Genomic DNA, 24,030 nt, shown 5'->3' on the forward strand with positions numbered 1-24,030 from the left:
AGTACAAGTATTTGACCCCTATGTTAAATTCCCATAGAGGCAGGCAGATTTTTTTTATTTTTAAAGGCCACTTATTTCATGGATCCAGGATACTATGCATCCTGATAAAGTTCCCTTGGCCTTTGGAATTAAAATAGCCCCACATCATCACATACCCTTCATCATACCTAGAGATTGGCATGGTGTGTTTATCAGTTAGCCTATTAGCTGGTTTGATGCTCATTGATATACTCAATCATAAAAGTAAGTATTCCTATGGGTTTCCCAAGGTCAAAAAAGGTAAAATAGACATCAAGTTTGTATTTGTATCTCATCTGGCTTAAAAGCTATATATAGCCGAATCCCTTTCAGGCGGCGGCCATTTTGGATTTGGCCGCCATCTAGGTCGCTTGGACGCCCTGTCTAAATCATTTCAGTATGCCCTCAGCTACATCTGTGTCAATTTGGTGTTACAGTAATCAAGTCGTGAGATGACTATGGCCTGTACCAGGAATTGGGTAGTTTGTTATTTCAGGGAAACAGGAAAGGGTTCTAGTTAGGTTGAAGTATTTTTTTGGGTGGCTGTAGCTTCAAGTTTGGGGAGATAGGCTAATGTTGACATGTCGCACGTCAACACCCGTGTGTATGTGTTTTTCCCCCCTTGGCATGCATGCTGGACATGACCATTGGGAGTGTGGGCGCATCATTGATTCTACTTTTGAATTTGAAGTTCGAGATCGGGGTGTCATTAGGAGTTTTTCGACCGGCAGAGAACCTGTTCTTGAACCGGTTCCGTTCAGAATTCTTTGAACCTTGGTGCCATCTAGTGAACCAACCCACATTTCCTGTTTAGAACCAAACCATGGATGAGTCATCAACAATGGGTGTTGCATGCAAAACAAAAGTTAATGAGATGCATAAACGGGAGAATGATATGAACAGTTGCCCCGAAAAAACAGCAGAAATTAGCTGTTTAAAATGCTAGTCAATGTCTACAGTGTAATGCTAGTTGACTAGTTTTGTTTACTCATGGCAACAGTTGATGGACGGAAAACTCATGCTTTTAGCCTTCTCCCCTCTGAACGGTAAAGTGACACGCCCACTCCGGTTCGCAGGAAAAACCAACTATTTTCTGGTTCAAGCTCCGAACCAAAGTGCCACGTTCCAAACCGTGTTTTGTTTGGTCGAAATGTGGCGACCGGTTAAAATGTTGGCTCGCGAACAGAGCTGGTTTTCTGTCGGTGGAAAAGACCTAATTTAGATCTAATTTCGACTTAAAACCGAAATTGTGACAGCATTTATTAAAAATATCTTTGCAATATAACATGTCTGCAACATCTTGACATCATGTATACCCCATTTGACATGAATCGGATGAACCTGCCACGAGGAGTGAGTCCAAATTAATTACAGTATGTGACATCAGTGTGATAGTCATTCTTTCTATTGCCAGTTGGTGACGCTATGCCAAATATGCATTATGGACATATGAAGATCATCATTACCATGGAATTCAATAACCTGTGAAATTTAAACCATTTCAAACAATGCATGGTTCATTTATGACACATTTATTGTGGCGGGGTATAGTTTTGCCATTTCATCAGTGTTTCCCATACATTGACTTATTTGTGGCGGCCCACCACAATATCAACGTTGACCACCACACAATGATTTTCCAGGTTGTACTAAATTGTGCTTAAATCTGGTTAGCATCATAACCACGCTGCGCTAATTTACTAAAAACTGTTGCATTCAAGTTAATTCTGCAAACCTACCACCACAAATACAATTCAATTCTGTGGGAAACACTGTTCATAATATTACAACATATAAAAAAGCTTTGCAATTTACAATCAGCAGCATCTTGGCATCATGTATATCAACTTTGGCATGAATCGGATCAATAGTCTAGAAGAAGTGCGTTGAAATTGATCATGTGTCACAATGCACAAAATCCTAAATATCTCACTTCCTGTTGGGAGTGGCTAATGCAATGTATATAAAAGTTGTTTGTATCGGGGAGTTAACACACACCTACCATCAGAGGTTAAATTGGGCCGGAGCGCACCGGAGCGCAGCTCCGCCTCCTCAGGTCCACAACACACCCTGCAGGAGCTCAGCTCAGTCTCCTTCAGCACCAAATATTATTATTCCACTAGAATTATTTTTCATCTCCTGGCAAATACATGGCATATGAGACTGAATAATTATCAAGACTAGCCTAATATTGAACTTCCGTGGCCCAGTAAAATCTCAAGTTCAGGTTTAATTTCTCGCGGTGTACTCGTCACACAGATATCACGTGAACGAGCGGAATCTAAGCTGTCCAATGATATTAACGCCAAGTGGCTGTGATAAATGGTTCGCGAGAAACTTAACATTGAACTTGTAATGAAATGTAGACCTAGTCATATTTGCATTCTGCACACATCTCTGCACAAACTATTCACTCAACACAAGGCGAACCGTATATCACAATAAACAGCAGACCTTGCCGAATACGAGGATATAACGCATACATCTGTAGGCTACAACAAGCGGTTCCCGAGTAATCCGTTTTTTTAAATTGCAATACATTTCTACATGGTCTCCAACTTTGGGTCAAAATTATAATGTATTCTCATCTAAACTATTTAGCCTACAGTATGTCAGTAGAAACGTTTCTGTAAATTGCTTAGCCAGAGTATCCAACCATCATGTTTGTTATATTGCCAGATGCTATAATATAGCCTAATATAATATAATATACTAATATAATATAATGCTTCCTAATGCCATGAATGCAAAAATATGAGGGAAAAAATCATGAGACGCAAATTATTTTTTCTTGATATAAAGGCTGACATAAGACATATTGCATTTAAGACAAATATTATCACATCTACTTTCCCAGATATGGGTAGCCCAGACTGTCCTGAAAAAAAGGAAGATATAGCATGTATAGATGCCCATTACAATGACCAATATAACTCAATAACCAATATGACTATCTTAAGCCTTAGATTAACTAGCTGAACAACACAGGTTGTTTTGCTACAGGCTGCTGCATAATTTCATGGAGTGCTGAAATTTACACTATTTTTGACCTATTTTTGAAAATATGCTTTGTGGTTGTGAATTTATTGCAGTATCATAACTATTCTGTGTGTGCATGGTTAAAACTCTGAACCGCAAAATACTTTAGGCTACAGAACAAATATTTCCATCCATATATTTTATAATAATTTTATATAATATTATGTAATTATTAAGTGTAACCTCTGAATTTCTTTTAAAGTGCACCAGATTGATGCATTTAAACGTTAAAATATACAAAATTTTCTTACGGGGGAGCATGCCCCCGGACCCCCCTAGGGGGGCTTGCGTCCCAGTGCAGTTTAGGCCTAGTGACACCCCTGATCTATAACGATGAAACGGACCCTGGAAGATGTTTTGAGGGGCGGTAGAGACTGAAGATGTAAACCCAGAACTGTGCAGAATCAGTCATTTTGAAGTAGCCTATAGAACTATGCATTTAGTAGAAAAACCCTAAAGAGAGGCACAAAATTAAAGGTAAAAATAACAATAAAGTAGGCCAGGGATAGATTACTGCACGGGCCTACCGGGCCCAGGCCCAGGGGCCCAAGGGGTCAGGGGGCCCTGAAGCCCAAGCCTTTGCACGGAATCATTGCCTCAATATCAATAAATCAGGATGTAGGCTATGAATCTGATTGAATTTAGTATTGGCCATCCCCAAAATGCACCAGATTACAGGAAATCACATCAAACAAATTAAAAATGTTCTGGGGGAAAGTTTGTAAATACACCAGGAGTTTATTTAAATAAAACTTGCCTGATTATCTGCTACTAGGGCTGAAACGATTCATCGAGTTACTCGAAAAAACTCGATTACAAAAATTACTCGAGGCAAAAACCCTGCCTCGAAGCCTCGTTAAATTCCTGCGCAGGGATCTGATTGTTCCACACGGACCGTTGTTCAGGAAGCACACCACTAGTGCGTGAATCGTGATACATTCTGAATTTAGCTGTCAAGTCAGCTAAAAATAAGCTGAGTCAAGATATCCATAAATGGCAGAGAATGTCTAAAGTTTTCAAGTAAAGTTTTGGGATCATTACATACTCAAAAAGGAAAAGAACAAGCATCTGAACCTAAATATCCACTCCATGCTGTTTCACCAAGCGTCAATAAAGTAGGCTAGGCTATTTATCAATGTATCTAGCCTATCTATCATATATCTACATAGCCTATAGCCTACATTGATGTTGGCTGATTTTAATCACATACTGTATTTGTAGCGATGTCGTGATAGCTTGCTTAGCTTTGATGTTTTTAAGTAAATAAACTAATTCACGTTCAATAGCCTATATGCACAGTTCCTTCCTGGTTACGATAAGCCAGTTCATTCATTTCCGGTCGTCAGCTGTGCTTTCTGTCAGTCAGAGCCGTCAAATCAATGAGTTTCTACATTCGTTGCCTTCAAGACTTACCCCATGTCACCATCAACGATGTACACCGTCTTATTAAGGCCTACTCAACCACGACATTAAGCAAAAAGTTAAACGGATTTAAGCTGTACATAACCAGCTATATTCTTGACTATAAAGGTAAGTGTACAACGTTACCGTTAACCTAACGTTAACGTCAATGCTGATGTTCTGCGAGAGCTAGCGTTAGTCATAATGTTAACGTTTATAATATAACACCGAACAATATAATCATGTTGAATCACCTATTGGGACTGAAATGTATGTGAGCTTTGATATAAACAGGATGGCAGTCATAAAAATTATGTATTAAAGCTATGTCGTTATGCTCGTGTAAGCTAACGTAATGTCGCTAGCTGACTAAGCTCGCTGATAACGTTAATGTTTTTGTTTCTCAGTTTCTGACAAGAAAGTCAGGTGAGGTGTCTGTGAGGGCAAGCTGCTTCAGGTCAATGAGTAAAAGCGAGAGACCACACAAAAGTGTAGGGAAATGAGAGCAGGTTGTGTAAAAATGTTAAACATTTATTTTAGGAATTAATGGTTTGCAGTATCAACATATTACGTTAGATAGCCTAACGATGTACCGTTAGCCTAGTTCCCCTGCTCACAGCCAGCAGGGTTAAACACAGTGACTAAAGTAGGTTAATACATGTATTTTAGTTATATAACATACACTGTACATACCTGAACATCAAAAACACATTGGTTATTTTACTAATGTGTAAACATTTATTTTACAGATTGTTCTCAAAGACTAAGCCTGTTGAATTGCTGGCATGTCAGTGCTCATGTGTGGCAGGGCTTACGCTGTGCAGTCACATTGCAGCATTGCTGTACCAGACTTCACATTACCTCCTACTCACAGCTGCACGGGGTTTGAGCAGCAATGGCAAAAACCCAGGACCTAGGTAATGTTTGTTTCCTACACTTCCACAATTAAAATATTTCTATCAACTCTTAACAGGTTTGCACATAGGCTACAGCATCCTTAATAAATTAGTTCTTGTACATTTGCTCACAGGGTTTCAAGCCTGGTCCAACAAATGGGATGGTAGTGTTGTCAGCTCGGCCCAAGGAGAGAAGAGTGGCTGAAGGAATCAGGTAACATGAGTTAAACTGAATATTTCTGCTACATTCTGTCTGCTGTTTCTGTCCACACACACACAGGTGTAGAATTTAACCTGACAAGCATTCATTCATTTCTGATAATAAAAACATTACTACCTGTTTAACTGATCAGTTATGTTGTATGTTTTCAGGAGTAACTTATGCAAAGCAGCCTATAACCTGACCTGTGACCTTCCAGACATGTCCATGCCCAGGGAAACTGCTCCACTAATAACCACCATGGGAATTGCAGGGGGTGTACCATTAGTAGACAGTGCCTTTGGAAAAGTCTAAGAAGGTAGTGTTCTCTCCTGCCATCTTCCAGCATGGACTCCACCGAAGACACATCCACATGCATTGATTTTAGGTTTTAGTGTCCATTTTTACAAATCTATACAAAATGTACCTCCCATGTATTCTTCGCAGTCACTTTGTCTTAAATGACAGACATATTTTTTTCCAGACTGGAATGTATTTAAATTGTTGACCATAGAACATGTCACCTTCAATTTATTAAATTCTATATTTTCCTATGTTCATGTGTTCTGAGATTATTCATTAGTATCTAAACATAGTGTTGTGTAAGTGCTGCTTGTAATGACCACAGTGAAGTACACGTGTTGTGAGAGCCTTAAAGAAAGGCTGTGGTATCATTTTATTTTAATTTCACTGTAGCAAAATTATGTATGAAACGGCCACTGACTGTTCTATACACAGTAGTCAATGGGAACGATTATAACAAACAGTAACAACATTAACAACAATAATAACAACAATATTCTTTGAATGCTCTGCCCTCCACAGTACCACTCCTCTACTTAGACCAGGCTTTTCCAAGTGGACCATTCTGGTAATTTAACAGGAGGCATGCAACTATACAGATGGTTAATATTTCCAAACATGTTTAGGGGGATAACTGTGTCAAAGAATTTGTGCTCCTTAAACCGACGAATTCAGTCCAAGGGCAAGGTAGTTCAGGAAGAGGAACAGTTAATCTACTGGCTGTAAAGACTGTGTCTGTACCATGGTTGTACTTTGCCTTGCTGAGTCACCATCTGCAGCTCTTGTTCTGGTCACTCAAACCATGTACTGCAGCGATGGTTCGATGGCCTACCAAAACCGCATCAGGTGGTCATAAGATGAAAATCTGTAAATAACATAAGTGGGACTAGTGAAAATAGGAAGCTTTTATTAAATCTACTATTGTACCATGCTCACAAGCTTATGGTTAGAGGTGAACCAGAGGTAGGATATAACCTGCAATTGTCTGCATTAGGCCTTATTTGTTCACATAGTATACAACAGTAGTCTTATAAATGACGTGAGAACAGCTTTTTCCATTCAGTTAGATAAGTTGTATGCTTCTGCTTGTTAGCTGTAGGTCTAACTAACTGTTGCATATTGAGCTGTCATGCAGCGTTGTGAATGATCATACAATTTATAGACTAGCATAGGCCTAGCCTACTCCTGTGTAAATGCTGTCGTGACTCATCAACAACAGCCATTCTGTTATTTCAGTTTTACATAGCCTAATGTGGGCTAGGCCTAGGCCAACTTGTCAAATTAAGCGCTTTGTCTGAACTTTAATTTTGTGTCTAATGTTCATTAAAGCTGTAGCCTAACTTAGACAAATGGACGTGCATACAGGAAAACAAATGCTACGTTATGCATTTTTGAATTAGACGTAACACTGTAGTTTAGCATGTATTATAATAGGCCTAGTAGCCTATAGCCTACATTACGAAAAAAGCTAGGTTTACATACCTTGTGTAAAAACGAATGTCTGTGTCCGAAACGTTGCGTGAGTAACATCTGCTCCAGCTGCTGCTTCAGCTGGGCAACTTCATCCCGAAGACGCGTTCTCATGACCAACAAGTCCACAAACGCAGGGTCCGGGGCCTCGAACAATAATCATGATCGCTGGCACAAAGAGGGCCAGCAACTTTGTCGGTCTCCATCCTCTCCTGTCTGTTTCGGATCCGCTCCTGTAGCCTACACCTAGTCTCACTTTTCCGAGAGAAAAGTTATTCCAGGGAAACAAGACAGGAACAGCACTTGGGTTTAGCCTCTTCTGCCCCCTTCAGCAGTCGGCTCGACGACGTCCTCTGATACAAAGTGTCGACTGCACACGAGTGTGGTGAGATAATTTTTCTCTTCTGATCTTCACAATCCATGTTTGTTGTTGATGGTCGAAGGGGAAAGTATGGAAGCTAACGACGAATTAAATTTCGCTGATGACGGACACAGAGGGACACAGCTGTGCTCAGCTGTCGTTCTCCCCTCACGACGCTGAAATTTATATGACTCATCTTCACTTTATTAGGCCTACTGCTATGAAAAAACTATAACTATACTAAACTACTATACTTCACTACTATAAAATATAATTACTGTCCTGTCCTGATCGTTTTCTACTTTACAAATGTACTATCCTGACAAACAAACAAATTCAAAGATGCCGCCACGGCTGCTGCTAACATTCCACCGGAAATCAATGAACTGGCCTACATTGTTGCGGAAGTTCTAAAGAGCCTACCGTGCATAAAGCCAATTGCAAGACAGTATGCCTAAAAAAGAACCCCTCACACACATGCATGCACCCTCATCTTTCCTCACGCACCGCATGCGTGCACACACACACACACACACACAGGTTGCTAGGTTACCATAGCAAATAGGCTCACCCCAGAAATTATTTGTTAGTATCCTAATGGTAAGGTATTTTTTAGTAGCCTAATGGTAAAATTATTTGTTAGTAGCCTAATGGTAAATGCTGCAGGTGTAGAAATCTACATAAAACAGATATTTATGTTGATGTCAGGTCTAGATTACAGCATGAAACTTGTTGTAGGCTACATATTAATACATTAAATTGCTTTCCCTCTTCTCCCTCCCAGCACTTCACAACATAGTATGGACAGCTTTGTTCGCCCAGCTAAGTCATGCACAAGAGGCTGCAATTTTACAGAGAGCATTTTGAACATTATTTAATTGATGGCACTGGCACTTAAAAACACTAAATGGGTAAATTGCAATAAATGGGCTTAGTTTTGTAGCCTAATGTTGGAGTTAGAATAAATACCTCTGTGCCAATTGCTTGATCATTTTACAGCCATGTCATTTTCGTTATGCATTATGTGTTTTGGTTGTTTAAAAATGCAAAAAAAAAAAAATATCCGATTAATCGATCGATAAAGTGCTAGATTAATCGATTACAAAAAGAATCGATAGCTGCAGCCCTATCTGCTACTATACCGCTGCGTCGACGTTACTTCCATGATTTAAGAAAAGCCCATAAAAGTCCTGGCAGGAAGCATGCATAAGGATTCACAGAAGTTCACAGATTTTCCAAAAACAATAAGGCAGGGCTCCAGACTCAATGTTTGCATTGGTTACACTGGTGCGCCTAACTTTTTTATTTAGGTGCACCCAAATTTTTCATCGGGTCACCTTTAACACCACAATTTCAAGGTCACCTTTTTATCGCTCTCCACATACATTCCGTGTCTGAGCTGTTGTCAGAGCATGGACCGGGAATGACTGTACTGGGCGGAACAGTAGGCCTACTTTTCTTAATGAAACAACTCTCTATGGGTATGTTCTTTTAATTTTCCGTTGGCCGTTTTTTCGTATTTATTCCTTTTATCCGTTGCTGACTCTCTGGTTCTCAGGTCGCAATTTCAAACACAAACAGTCCGGAGCAGTGTGGAATATCTGGACCACAGCCAATCAGAGGCAAAGACCCACCCCAACTCCGTCTCTGGTTTAGACCACAATATGATCCTACCATGAGTGGGAGTTCAGTCAAAGGTAGTGTTGTTCTAAATAATTATTTCAGCCCCCACCCCCCTAAACAAAATACAAACAAAATACATATTTCTAGACTATATTATATCCCACCAATGAAATATACATATCATTTTACTAAGACTAGTTCTATAAAATGGTGTAAAATACATAGGGTACGTGTGGTACAGTAGAGTACAGTCTCTGAAAATCCTCTCAGACTCCCATACTGTTCTAGCCCTCTGGAAAAAGACAGCCATCACCCTAGTCCCTAAAAAGCCCTGTCCTGCAGGAAATAGCTTTGACTTCAATAGTCATGAATGTTTTGAGAAATATATGGTTTGTCTTTTAAAAACTAAGGTAGGCCAAAAACTCGATCCCTGGCAGTTTGCCTACCAATGCCACGGAAGCAGCATCACCCACCTGGTCCTTAAGCATCTTGAGGACACAAAGGCCTATACACGTCTTCTTTTTATCGATTTTAGTTCAGCGTTTAATACAATACAGCCCTTTTTACTGCTAGAAACTCTGAAGAATATGGGTGTTAGCCCCTTCATTATTAAATGGTACTACTCATTCTTAACAAATAGGATGCAGTATGTACAGTAAGAGTCAATAAAGAAGTCTCACAACTAAAGCCTATAAGCACAGGGGCCCCCCAGGGGTGTGTGAGTTCCCCAGTCCTCTTTACCATCTACACAAATGATTGTGTGAGTAAACACCCACACAACTACATCGTTAAATTTTCAGATGACACTGCGATCTTGGGCCTATTATCGTATTTTCCGGACTATAAGTCGCTCCTGAGTATAAGTCGCATCAGTCAAAAAATGAGTCATGAACAAGAAAAAAACATATATAAGTCACACCGGACTATAAGTCGCATTTATTTAGAAATGTATTTAACAAAATCCAAAACCAAAAACAGAGACTATGTAACTAGATTATTGAGGCCAAAAAGATTAATGTTAATGAAGACGAAGGAGTGAAGGCAGCCAAGAGGAGGGCAGGAAGGTAATTGCAAAGTAAAAGATTCACTGAAAGAAAATGCCATGTGGTACACCAAAATGTATCTAAAATGTGGAGAATACAATGCAATCAAGCATTTTGGGCAATGTGGAGTCACAAGCTGGCAGCAGATTAAATGCTCACGAGAGAGAAAAAGATGCAGTTTTAGACGTGACTGAAGCAAGCCAGGCCTAGGCCTGACGGTAATTGTAAAGCAATTTACAAAAGATTCACTGAACAAAAATGCTGATATGATACATGAAATGTAGCTAAAAATGTGGAGAATGCAATCAAGCATTTTGGGCGATGTGGAGTAACAAGCTGGCAGCAGATTAAACTCTCACGATAGAGAAAAAGAGAACGCAATGCAATCAAGCATTTTGGACGATGTGGAGAGACAAGCCGGCAGCAGATTAAATGCTTGAGAGAGAAAAAGATGCGGTTTTAAAAGGATGTGACCGAAGCTGAGGCAAGCCAGGCAATAGGCCTATAGGCCCGACGGTAACTGTAAAGTAATTTACAAAAGATTCAATGAACAAAAATGCTGATGTGGTACATGAAAATTTAGCTAAAAATGTGGAGAATGCAATCAAGCATTTTGGACGATGTGGAGAGACAAGCCGGCAGCAGATTAAATGCTTGAGAGAGAAAAAGATGCGGTTTTAAAAGGACGTGCAGACCGAAGCTGCAGCAAGCAGCTTATATTTAGAAATTTATTTCACAAAATCCAAGACGTGATGTGGTAAATTAAAATTTAGCTAAAAATGTGGAGAATGCAATGCAATCAAGCATTTTGGACGATATATTGGCACAAACTGGCAGCAGAACATGCTGAGAGAAAAAGAGAGCGAGAGAAAAAAGATGCGCATTTAACCAGGGCCTAAATTTCAGCGCGGGATTGCGGGTATTGCGCATAAATTATTACTAAGTATTGAGCATACTAATAAAAGTCCTACTCTAACTTCAATTGAACCCCATGCAGAGACACACACGCGCGCGCGCAGGACCACTTTGGGGCTGCTGCTTCTCTCTCTCGTTGCTCTCTCTCTCTCTCTCAGCAGGATTTGTCACCGCTGAAGTCAAATTACAGGTGCTTCTGCATCAAACGATATCGACAAATGTTTAGCGATCAGGAACCGTCAGGAATTTTGCAAACACAGAAGCATGACAGCCTATAACGCGAGAGAACACGGATGTGTTCTTCATTTGAGGAACGTTATAATCGATTGCGGACATGAACAGACAGCTACAGACACGGAGCGCATAGTAGGCCTACTTTCACTTTCTGTGCATATTCATTACGTGAAAGATAATTAGTAGCAAAACAGCGATCAGCTATAGGCTAGGGCTGCACGATATATCTAAAATCTATCGTTATCGCGATATCAATGCTTGCGATAGACATACCGCCAAGACTACTTAATTTTCGATACATTTTCTACATTTTTGAATGTCAACATATTTTACCAAACCGATGCTGTCATGCTGCCCGAGAAGCCCGTTGATACCAGTTTAGGTGCGCGGTGTTTTAGGTGTTGGTGGGAGCTAAGTCGTGATGGCTGAAGATAGTGAGCAAGGTAGGTTACACTTGGGTGAAGAGTAGGGCTGGGATAAACGATAATTTTTTAAACGATTAATCTAGCGATTATTTTTTCGATGCATCGATTAATCTAACGATTCATTTTTTCAGACCGATTCGATTTCGATTCGATTATCGATTATCTCCCCATTAATTGACTAATAGCAACTTATACATGTTGATTTACATATCTGAATGAAAAAAACATGAATTCCTTAACATTGGAATATAGGCTATGTTTATTGCTCTTAAGATTCCAAAATAAAAGACTATAAGTGCAAAGTAATGCATTCTTAGTCAGAGGTAGCATTCAGTTCAGTTCAGTAGTGTATAGGTCTAATTGAGTGCCTGTCACTTTAAGACGACGTTCGTGAGGGAATCCTTGCAATTAACATTAACATAGTTAAAACGCTGCTGATGTGTGGATGCAATTCATAACGTAGTTAGTTCAAATAACGGTTCGTATTTCTCCTTGGGACAAGCACTTTTGAGTCTTGGAAAACACTTTTACATTTACATCGGGATTTTGCAAACATTCAATAGTCAATAAAATGAGCCCTACATGAGTAAAGAAATTGACAAGCAGATGTAAGTAAGCATGCTAAACTTGACACCCGAACAGTATTCTAATGTTAGCTTTGAGATACTGCTTGATTGCATAACTTAACTTAGTTTAGTCTCCTCAATGTACTTGTGATGAGACCTTAGCAGAGTTAACTTTAATTAATGCAGCAGTTTTGAACAAATTTGCGCAGCATGGTCACGATGGTAAGCGGATTTAATAGCAATTTAGCCCGCACAGGGCTGTAGTCACCATAGACATTGAGGGGGACGTGTCCCCCCCAATATTCAAATATGACCAAAATGTCCCCCCCAATATACGTACATAGAAAAAGAAAGAAAGAATAAAGCGCTATACTAGGCCTACAGGAAACCAACACGCATCAGAAATGTAATCAAACGTAACTAATGCACAAATTAGTGACCTATGGTTCCAGAGTACCCTACATCCCTGAGTGGTTTGTCCTGGTGATTTTCCGTTTTTCGTTAGTGGCGTGCGCTATCAAAAGCTTCCATTTACTGCACCCTACTGCGGTGAGGTAGGGCTGTCAACAATATCGCAAAAGCTACCGGTACACTTTTCACAAAACTTATTGGAAAGGTGTAGCACAGGCTAAGGAAATCCCATACATGTTTGGAGCCGATCAGACTCAAAGGGAACATGTTCCATATTGTAGCCTATTCTTGTAATGATAGCGAAAGTGAAACGTTTTATTTTAAATGATGAATTTGTGCAATCCTGTGTCATTTCTTTCACGTCTTTCAACATAAATAATGCATTCATATGCTAGTAGTAATGCCAGAAATTACCGTTTATAGGCCTCTTAGAAATGATTGTTGCATCTTGCATATTATTTAGATGCGCACTCAATCGCGCATCCATGCAGGCAAAACGTGATCAAATGTGGCGACAGCACACAAGTTGGAAAAAACGTTTACAATGTGATGATAACCTACAGTTAATGTGAATCGCGGACAATAACCAAAGAAAGGAATTTGGACCTCCATTCACCAATTAAAGGCTGTAGTAGGCCTAGTGTTTCTACATGTTGGCACAAAACATAATTTCTGTCAGAAGCCAGTCTATAATGCATACAGGGGTAACATGAAGTGAGTCAGACAGAAGAGACAGAAGAGGGGCCTGTCTTAGTAGCCTATTCCTGAATCCTGTCCCTTTCAAACTGTTAAAATTGTGTGATTAGCCGCCAGCATAATAAAATCTAAATTAAAAGACAAAATCTTATTAGGCCAAACCTATGAGTCTAAGCCTTAGTTTAATCTTCAGGTGTAAGTAATAAGTCAAAGAACCACATTCTGTGTAATATAGAGGTTATCATAAGATACTCTAGTTTGTAATTTCTTTTAAAGTATACATTTTGAACACAAATGGAGTCACGGGTCCAGGGATGGATTACTGAATGGGCTTACTGGGTGAAGTTGCTTCTTCTCCACCCTTCTCTTTTCACAAAACTCACCAGAAGTCATCTGGTGGGTCATTTTTTTAAAAATAAAAAAATCTTCCGTGGGAGAATGCCTCAGGACCCCTCTATCTGAAGGGGGGGCGGGGGGCATCTGTGCCCAGGGTTTCATAATCCATCCATCCCATGCCTATGTCCGTCAAAAGTTTGGAATACCCTAATTGACTGACCTAACTAACGACTTGTTTGTGATTTTTAATAATATTTTTGCATGGTAGGAAATTAATTGAAATTCTGTTTGGGGGTCCCTCAGACCCCACCACAGATTTGGTCCCCCCCAATGTTGACATCATGACTACGGCCTTGAGCCCGCATGTTCTATGCATTGCTTCTATGTGGCAATAACAATCCTTCAACAATCGTGAATATTTTGTTAAATGCACATGCAGAGGAGGGACAGCGGGCTCGTTACAAGAGAGAGTGGCTGGGGCAAGGAAAGGCTGCGTGCGTGAAAAGCACAGCTCAATGATTTCGTGGCCCCCAGCCAAACACTGAAGGTGTAAAATTAAAAATATTTAGCGGCACACATTATCCTTAACGAATCGACGCAGATATTTTGCGTCGACGTATTTTTTGCGTCGACGTCATCGATTACGTCGACGCGTTGTCCCAGCCCTAGTGAAGAGGGATTGGTGACTAAAAGGAAAAGCACGTCTGTTATATGGAAATATTTTAGTATGAAGGATAACGTGTTACAAACACAGCGCCAAATGCGTCCTTCTCCACCTTGTTAAAATAAACAATTTCTTTCGTTATCGTTATAGGATCAGAAGATATGTCTTTCACTGTAAGGCTTGTATTTCATCATTTTCATTTAGCAAAAGCCCCAGACAGCAGCAGAGAGGTAATCAGGATTCGTTATTTGTAAAAGTTGTTTAGCCTACGTTCGTTGGACTGTGCGATCGCCCCTTACTTTCACTTTCCGCTGCCCTCGTAGTCAAGCGTGGGATGCGCAGCGTATGAGGTTACAGACTGGGCTACTTAAGATTTTAGATGAGTGACCGCCGCAATATAGCTTAAGTAGCTTTTTTGCTAGGCCCAGCGAAGGCTGGATATGTGGAATATTCCGCTGGTTGGTGCACAAGTGTTCAGATTGGCTGTCTATCCGTCTTTTAGGAGGATTTTCCACACAACTTCGATAGCCTAGTCAGTAGGTATCTTAGCTGTCCACTTTCATCAGACCATATATAGCCTAGGCTACATAATATTTTATATTTTTTATGTAAGAAAATTATACATTTATTTCTGTAATTATACACGGGTTTCTCGTTTACCAACAAAACTAGATGCGCGCGCAGCCATGGGGCAGAAGACGCTTGGTGGCCGTCCACAACGTTATAAACTTAACCTAAATAGTCGGCTGCTGTAAGCTACAATCGGAATTTCTTGTATACCCCTGTTGTCTCAATGATATACCATTTCATTTCAGGCTATATTTCAGAGTTTGCCGTTCATTTGCTTTATTAATATAACATTGTATTTTGTCATTTTTGGTGAAGACATGCATTCCGTTAGGGATATTGAACATATTGAACATTCTTTAACCATCGTGATTTCGAATTGGTGCAGTTTTCAGCATAACAACTCATTTTATTCTGAGCACTGATCTATGCTGTTCTATGGTGCTTTCTGCCTCTTAGTTGAGCACACATGTTTTCATGACGTTGCATAGAAATCCATGTATACATTTACCCCCCCCCCCCCCCCCACCCCCAACCCTACAGTCTATGCTAGCAGCATGTAGAATGGAGTTTTTTTTAGTTTTTTTTATTAAATATCGCAAGTTATATCGTTATCGCAGGACTCAATAATGTTATCGCGTATCGCATGTTTTCCTAATATCGTGCAGCCCTAATATGTACACTATTAATTTTAAACGAATTAAACAAATAAAAAGGATAGATGTAACAAAATTGTCAAACAAGAATATAAGAATATAAAATAATTCCGAAGTGCAGTAAGCATTGCGAAAGCTAAAAAGAAAATTCCCACCAATTTTACGCACCGGAAACAGCCGTTTAAAATCAGCTGCTGTGCTGCTCCTGTTTTGCTAAAAAATGGAGGACAACGCGATCAACCTGTGCGACATAAGAGAGATGAGTGATAGGCCCTAATAACTTGAGGAGTTTGATGTGGAAGTAGGCCTACTTCGGGTTTTTGGTATATCAAACTATGGAGAAGAACAAAGCGGTAGGCTACGCAAACTGTGCAATCGAGTTCTACGTACTGTAGGCGAAATTTGTTTGACATATCTAATCGTAAACACAGACACAGCTACGTTGAAGCCTGCAGTCATGTTTGTCACTGATGTAATGGCAGTCCACTCGGCTTACTGTTTTTCGAGAATGTTACACTCCTGTTTGTCATTGTGCACGAAACTTCACACGAATAAATCATCAGAAATATTGCTGGCTTGCGTCTACAAGCGCCCTCTTTACGTTCGTCCTAATGCCTGGTAGTTGTTGTTTTTGGATTGGCCTATATTTGGCGTTGAAAATGGAAATGTCTATAGACATGAAAATTCGATTTTACAATTGATTCAATGAACACATGATTTTTTCACAAAAGTGACAGCCCTAGTCACAACCATCACACCTGATATCGCATCCCTAGTAAAAGGTATGCAAGCACAAGGTGGCCATTAGTTTATGAATAAATAAACTGGCACAGAGTAAAAAACAAAGGAATAACTTGTTTATTGTTATTTATGTTTATTGTAATTAATACACATAAATGTGTAAAGCTGTGTCCCAGCCTGTGTTGTTGACATGATGTGCAGGTGAATATCAACAAACTTGTTTAAGTCCCCTGTTTAAGTTAATTGTTTGAAGGAGAGCTGTGACAGAGCTGTGTATATATAGGCCTAGATGCAATACATCTCTGAAAGTCTATCTTTATCTTCCTTATGTAAGAAGGTAGATGTGTGTGTCCACTCTGTACATCTGTTCAGTTGTTAAAGGAAACTGTTAAAGTTTAATGTTTAGCTCTCACGAAAAGAGACATGGTTAAATGTCCTTGAAGTTATTATTTCTGTTCATATACACCTGGTGACAAACATAAGGAAAGAAAACTATATAGATACTGATCTTTACAATGAGTCGTTATCTTTCTGTTGTAATGAGTTGGACCTATTCTGTTTGGTTGTCAAAAATTAAAGCGTGATTGTGTGTCAGTGATACACCTGATAACATAAAAAGGAAGAAATTTGTCTATATACAGTGTAAAACAAGGAGAAAAATAGAAAAAACCTACGAGTGCTGTTTATTTTTGCAAATAAAAGTTTGTAATTAAATCACTTTATTCTTTTTGTGTGTGTATGCGGGTAAGAGTTCGGGTAGGGGGCCCTGGCTTGTCTTAGACACAGGCAAGGGGGCCTTCAAGGATAAAAGGTTGGGAAACACTGCTCTAAGCGATGCTGGGTAACGTCACTTCTGTTGACGTTCAAACAAAACAGAGAGCTAGCTCGCTACTTCCTCCCCCTCCCTCCCGTGCAATTGAAACTCTCCTAAACGCACATCTTGTCGGTGATTTGCTGGAGCAGTTTGTTATGTTTTTATGAGCAAGGTTTGCCCAAGTTCTTTTGTGGCCGTTTTTGGAGCCTGGGTTGTCCAAAGAGATAGCGTTTTTTTACAGTGTATTCAGGACACAGGCAGCTAGTGGATGGTGAGGTAATGTTTGCTGTAAGTGACAAAAAATGTTTTAGCCTAAAAAAACGTATGACATCGCTTAGAGCACCTTTAAAGATAATCAGGTCGCTGCCATGATTTTTTTTATTTCATCTTATTACAGATTCCTTGTTGAATCGGTACCTCCTTGAAAATTCCTCAGCATCAGAAAACTCCATAGGGTTGAGACTAGGGCTGGGCGATATGGCTGAAAACTGTATCACGATATAAGTATTTCATATCAGCTGATATCGATAATTATTGATTTAAAAAAAAAATCTATTTCAGATAACCAGAAGAAAAAAAAAGTTCAACATATATACACACACACACACACACACACTATTATCTGCTATGGCCGTCACTGCTCCATCACTGCAGGCCAGGGCTAGCAGGACCCTGTCTGGCCAATCATGCACCACATACCCAGTTAAGTTCAGAAGTTCAGAGCCTATGTTACCATAGTCACTTACATAGCCTGATCGTTTTGAAACTGAAATCCCAGGTTTACCGCTTACTCTGGGCTAACATAGCCTACCCAGTTAAGCCAATAAACCTGCTTTCTGGAAGGAATACCCCCCAGAAAGACACAGAAATGGGGGGGGCTCCCATTCATTTTGCACTCGTGATTGCCCCTAGAGGAACTATGGGTGAAATGCAACCAGTTTCGATACAATATAAGTTAACATGCTCTCCGTAAACAGGCATTGGCGTAGTAGGCTAGTTTGGAAAGAGCAGTTGTTTCACTTCGTCCTGGTCATCGACACAGAACAACATTTGCACTGTTTTCGAAACATCTGCAGAAGATCGACACAGCCAGAAACGTCATCTTAACGGATGGATAAAACTACATAGGCCTACATTGATTGGATTTCCAAGAAGCATGCTGCTGACTTCTTTAAAATGACTTGCAAGATGTGTTTCTCACCAATATCAGTAGTTAGTTAGTGACGGGTGACCTCGCGAGAGGGAAATGCCAGGTATCGTTAACGTCAACGTTAACTAACAAAATAGCATTGCTTTGGCAGCTTGCACATGCCAACATTTCAAGGACACATACATTACAGTTAACAAATTAATCTTACTCGACAATACATTCTCGAGTTGGTTCCACTCACCTTCACGTCTGTCAATGTAATAGTCGGACTATGCTTTCGTTCTACACTTCAACAACGTCCATAATGTGTGTGGCTTCTTCTTCATTTGGATCGAATGTCAGATAGGGCATATACTGCCATCTATAGTATGGACGTAAGCAAGGCAAGATACAGGCAGAGAATTTTCGGGGGAGAACAGGGTGGTACTTTTTTTTATTGCTAAAATAATACATTTCCAATTATAATACGTTTCCATTATATACTGTTTCTACCACAAAATGTTATTTCACTCTGTTTTTGCATTTCAAGCACTATGTTTAATTGAAACTAGATGTACCGCAGAGCGGTACAAAATATGACCGCCGCCCAGTCCAGCACATTTTTTCCACAAAAAGAAATCACGCTGAAAGGCCTATATGATTCTAACTGTCTCACTAAATTGCATTATCCACACTCAATTCTCACTGGTATCTGCTAGACAACAAGTACCAAAACATGATTAGTTCATAGATTTCACATGTAAAATTCATTTTATACAACCCCACCTCCATCTTGCCTGTTAATAATTATGAGAAATTCTTGATTGTTTGTGTTATGTTTATGTTATGTGTGTGGGTGTGTGTGTGTGTGTGAGTGTGTGTGTGTGTGTGTGTGTGTGTGTGTGTGTGTGTGTGTGTGCGTGCCTGCGTATGTGCCTGTGCATGGAAGCGTACATATGTCTACTGTGTGAGTATGTGTCATGATTACTGTGAATGTGTGTGTGTGTGTGTATCTGTTTGTGCACATGTGTGCACATGAACTGGGCTAACATGACCCCTGGAGGCAAATATACGGAAAAAATGGTCATCCTAGGCCCTACAGTTCTCAAGATATTCACAGAGAACTGTGTCTGGCCTACCCTCCTTTCAGGGGGTCCAGTCCAGCGGGGGGGCTACAGATCAAAACGAAAAATGACAGTTCCATGCTATCCATGTGGGGGTACATGCCCACCAAGTTTTGTGTACCCCGGTCTTTCAGTGTCCCGGGAATCCTTGTTGGTGTACGTCACTAAATGTACACATAAATTGTTTTATTGTAAGGCCCCCCATGAACGAAAGTACACAAAACTTGGCATGCATTCGGAGGGTGTCATAATGATCCTACACTTTCAATTTCGTGCAGTTTTGACCATGTCAGCCAGAGATATTGTGATGAAAACACCTAATTTTTTGCTTTTTAATTTTTAACTAGGTGGCGCTATACATGAAATAAGTGGTAATGGGATGGGTTGACATGGCCCCTTGAGATCAACATACAAAAAAAAGGTGGACCTCCTAGGCCCTACGGTTCTCGAGATATTCACAGAAAACTGTCTCCGGCCACCTACAGGCCAGTTGGTGTATAGTAACATAAATTAATTTATTGTGTGGCCCCCCATGAACGGAATTCCACGAAACTTGGCGTGCATTCAGAGGGTGTCATAATGATCCTACACTTCCAATTTCGTGCAGTTTTGACTATGTTAGGTCACAGATACCTGCGATTACAACACCTCATTTTTACTTTTTTGTGTTTAACTAGGTGGCGCTATACATGAAATGAGTGGTTATGGAATGGGTTGACATGGCCCCTTGAGAGCAACATACAAAAAAAAAAGGTCCACCTAAACCTTACGGTTCTCGAGATATTCACAGAAAACTGTGTCTGCCCTACCCTCCTTTCGGGGGCTGCAGTCCAGCGGGGGGGCTACAGATCAAAACGAAAAACGATGGTTCCATGCTATCCATATGGGGTTACATGCCCACCAAGTTTCGTCTACCCCGGTCTTTCAGTGTCCCGGGAATCATTGACAGAAATTTGGACATGCGAAAAAGAAAAAAAAAAAAAAAAAAAAAAAAATCTGACTAAACCTATATGACCACCGCTTCGCTGCGCGGCGGTCATAATAAAACATTCTAGTGATCATTTAACAGAAACGACAGCTCTGGCTTTAGAAAAGGAAACGTTATTCAGCTAGTTTAAAGCTGCAGTTGGCAAGATTTTTTTGATCATATTCACTGAAACCGACACTATGCTCCGACAGAACAACATAAATCAGCCGGTTTTAGAAAAAAAAACGCACTTCTACCTCCACCTAGAGCCTGTTTTTTGTTTTGCAAAAATCCACAGCTCCCTGTACTTTTGGTCCGCCTGCATGGTGTACGTCCGTACGCACTGTGCGTACCATCAGGCTACACAACAACGAGAAAAAATTTCCCTTGTGTGTGTGTGTAATGTGTATTCACACCAAATTGGCCCACCATACCTTCCAAACTATGTACAGTATCCCATTAGCTGCATGCCATCAGGCTATTTACAATTTTGTATTACGTAACTTAGTGAACACGTTATCAAAATGAACACGCACACATTTTGTTTGAGCAGGAGACAAAATACGCACGCAAGCACGCAACTAGGCTACTTGTTGTTTTCTTTTACTCGGCTATCTATATATGCTTATCAGCACACAATGTTGAGCTAATTCACTAACTCAATCATGGATATCACAAGTTTAAACAACGAAAACAGAAAGGGTGGAGGCAGCAAAGCTAGAGGAGTTATTCCAGATGGGCAAGAACAAGGTAGGCAATTGGTGTGCTTGTCAGAACATTAGCCTGCATTACAGCTGTTTAAAGGATACAAGGATACAAGGAAGTTTATTTTCACATGCATATAGTTATTGGAAGTAAGAAATGCAGTGAAATTATGTCTGGTGTCAGCCTATTTGTGCATTTATGGGGGGGGGGGGGGTAAAAAGTGCAGTAGAAGAGGGGTTTAGTAGATTAAGTGGCAAGGGCTGCATAAGAAAGGTGGGGGAGGATTGGGATTGGAGGGGGCACCAACAAGGAGCACCCAAGAGCAACAGGGGCAAGGAAAAACTCCCTTACCAAGGAAGAAACCTTGGGCAGATCCACGGCTCAAGGTGCTAACCCAACTGTCTTGGTGTGTGTGTTGGGGGGATGACAAGGGAGATGGGATAGTGTGCTGTGTATGTGGGGAGAGGGCAGTGTGCAATATGTGTGTTGGAGAAGCTTCCTCATGAGACAATGTGCTGTGTATTGGGGGGGGGGGGGGGTGCAGTGTGCTGTAAGTATGTTGGGGATGTGTGTTGGAGAAGCTTCCTGATGAAATAATGTGCTGTGTATGTAGGGGAGGGGGGGGGGCAGTGTACTGCAAGTCAGACGTCACGGTACACTAGAACAAAACAAAACTCCTCACAAAACAAGGTAACTTTGGCCTGTATAGGGCTGTATCAAGTTGTCCAAATGAATAGGTCATTGTAGACGTTGTTGTTGTTGTATTATTGCATGTGGATGTTGTTATGCTATGTAGGCTACTTTTTTGCTGACCAATGCACGGGGCTAAAACCGGGAAAGGGACAAATATTGTCTACGCGTGAATTTTTTTGTTTGCGTGGGGCGGGGGGTAGGGTTGTGCACAATTCGAATTGCAATTCGGCTTCCTGTTTGCTACCTCAATTGAAATGCAAGTGAAATTCAAGAATTGAATTGGAATTTAAGAGCCAGTTTCAATTCAATTCTGGAATTTTGCACAAGCCTGGCCCCCCGCCAGGCTTGTGGGGGGGCGGGGGGGGGGGGGTGAATGGTGTGCGTACCATAGCATTAATTCCTGCAGGCGCCCCTGAGCATGAGAGTTGTAAACAGAGAGTTGTTTGGCTAAGTCCCCTCAATCTGTCAGAATTGCCAACTGCAGCTTTAAGCAGCTCCCTAGATGCCATCTGACAACTTTCCGTCTGATGCCGTTTTTTCTGACAGAGGTTTTTCTGAGACCTGATGCCTTTCCATTTGACTCTGACAGCTTTTCATCTGAGGCTGTTTTTTGTCTGACGCTGCTTTTTCTGACAGAGGTTTTTCTGAGACCTGGGGGGTATTCCAGAAAGGAGGTTTAACAAACACTGAGATAAACTTTAACCTCTGGGTTGTCTGAACCTGAGGCGACTAAACCCGAGCTGTCGGTTCCAAAACACCGGTTAGCAATCAGTTCAATCAACCCCGTATTGGTTAACCTACAGTTGTGCGCGTTCTTATGGCATCATCTATTGAGAGTCAAAACCATGAGTAAAAATAATTTTTCCGAAGCGGAGCAGCAAGTTCTGCTCGAGGCGTACGAGTAGGAAAGACATATAATCACTAAAAAAAGCAATACGTGCGCGTCTGCCAAGGAACGAGACCTTGCTTGGCAGAGAATGGCTGACCGCGTAAATGCGTAAGTTTAGGATAGCATATGTATGTCAGAAGCACAAAAAATCAGTACATAGTAGGCTACATATTGACTGCTTTGTATGAGGCTTTCTTATACTAGATTGTATTATTTTTAATTAGATGTAACCCGACCGCCCTCAAGAGAATGTGGCCGCAGGTAAAAACATATAAAAATATAAAAACATCGTCCAAATTGGTAAGATATATGTGGGTGCATCATCTTAGACATCACTTATCCAGTATTATATTCTTGAATTGCCATATTGCAACAAGGTACATTCATTCCAAAGCCAATAGGAAGAAAGCAGAGGGGAGGAAGACCGGTTCGGGGCCAGCGGTGTCCCCCCTCACCCCTGTGGAGGAGTTGGCCATTAGCATAAATCGAGGGCGTCCGATGATGGAGGGGATTCCTGGGGGCACGTCATCGGAGCCCTCAACCTCCCAGGAGGAGCAAAATGAGCTAGTGCAATGTATTTTCCCTAATCGCCGAAATCACTTATGTCTAATTTATGTAGCCTAGCCTAAGTGGCACTTGCATGTTCGAAAATGACCAATTTCTGAAGGTGGAGTGCTGTTACTCCACCCCCCCCCCCCCCCACCACAAATGATACTGCTCCTACTGCTGCAAGTCGTTATTCAGTGTTATGGCCTATTAGCCTACTTCAGCTCCCAGCCAATATTACTGTTCATAGAGTATCCCACCATCATGGTTCTTATATTGCCAGATTCCAGACAATCCCACCTACGCAGATATGAATATATATTTCTACTGGCATTCTTTCTAGTGACAATGCAAAAAATATGAAGGGGGGAAAAATCATGATGCAAATATATAGGGTGACATAAGACATATGCAAATATTATCACAACATATAGGCCTACTATCCCAGATAGCCCAGACTGTCATGAAAAAGGAATATATAGCATGTAGAGATGGCCATTATAAATTACCAAGATAACTAGCTTAAAGGAATTATCCGGAGTAAAATGCACTTTAGATCAATTTACGGATGATTGGGAGTACATACGTTGAGTTGACAT

The 24,030-nt window shown here is 40.7% G+C and overlaps 1 protein-coding gene and 1 long non-coding RNA gene across 2 annotated transcripts in view; one reads left to right on the forward strand and one right to left on the reverse strand.

The window, feature by feature from the left end:
* kdm4ab (lysine (K)-specific demethylase 4A, genome duplicate b) overlaps positions 1-18,913 on the reverse strand; it is a 90,500-nt gene extending 71,587 nt beyond the window's left edge. The window contains exon 1 of the mRNA XM_076264872.1: positions 18,770-18,913. The gene's annotated coding sequence lies outside the window, so the exon portion shown is untranslated. The remainder of the gene's footprint in view (positions 1-18,769) is intronic.
* Positions 5,220-5,990, forward strand: LOC143101810 (uncharacterized). The gene is made up of 3 exons (XR_012982526.1): positions 5,220-5,375; positions 5,489-5,568; positions 5,727-5,990. It is a non-coding gene; the product is annotated as an uncharacterized LOC143101810 (long non-coding RNA).
* Positions 18,914-24,030: the final 5,117 nt, after the last annotated feature.

The sequence above is a fragment of the Alosa pseudoharengus genome, unplaced genomic scaffold (genome assembly GCF_046254945.1).
Source record: "Alosa pseudoharengus isolate Yale_2024_CS ecotype anadromous, Long Island Sound unplaced genomic scaffold, YU_APseudo_1.1 YU_APseudo_1.1_scf_4, whole genome shotgun sequence".
NCBI lineage: Eukaryota > Metazoa > Chordata > Actinopteri > Clupeiformes > Clupeidae > Alosa > Alosa pseudoharengus.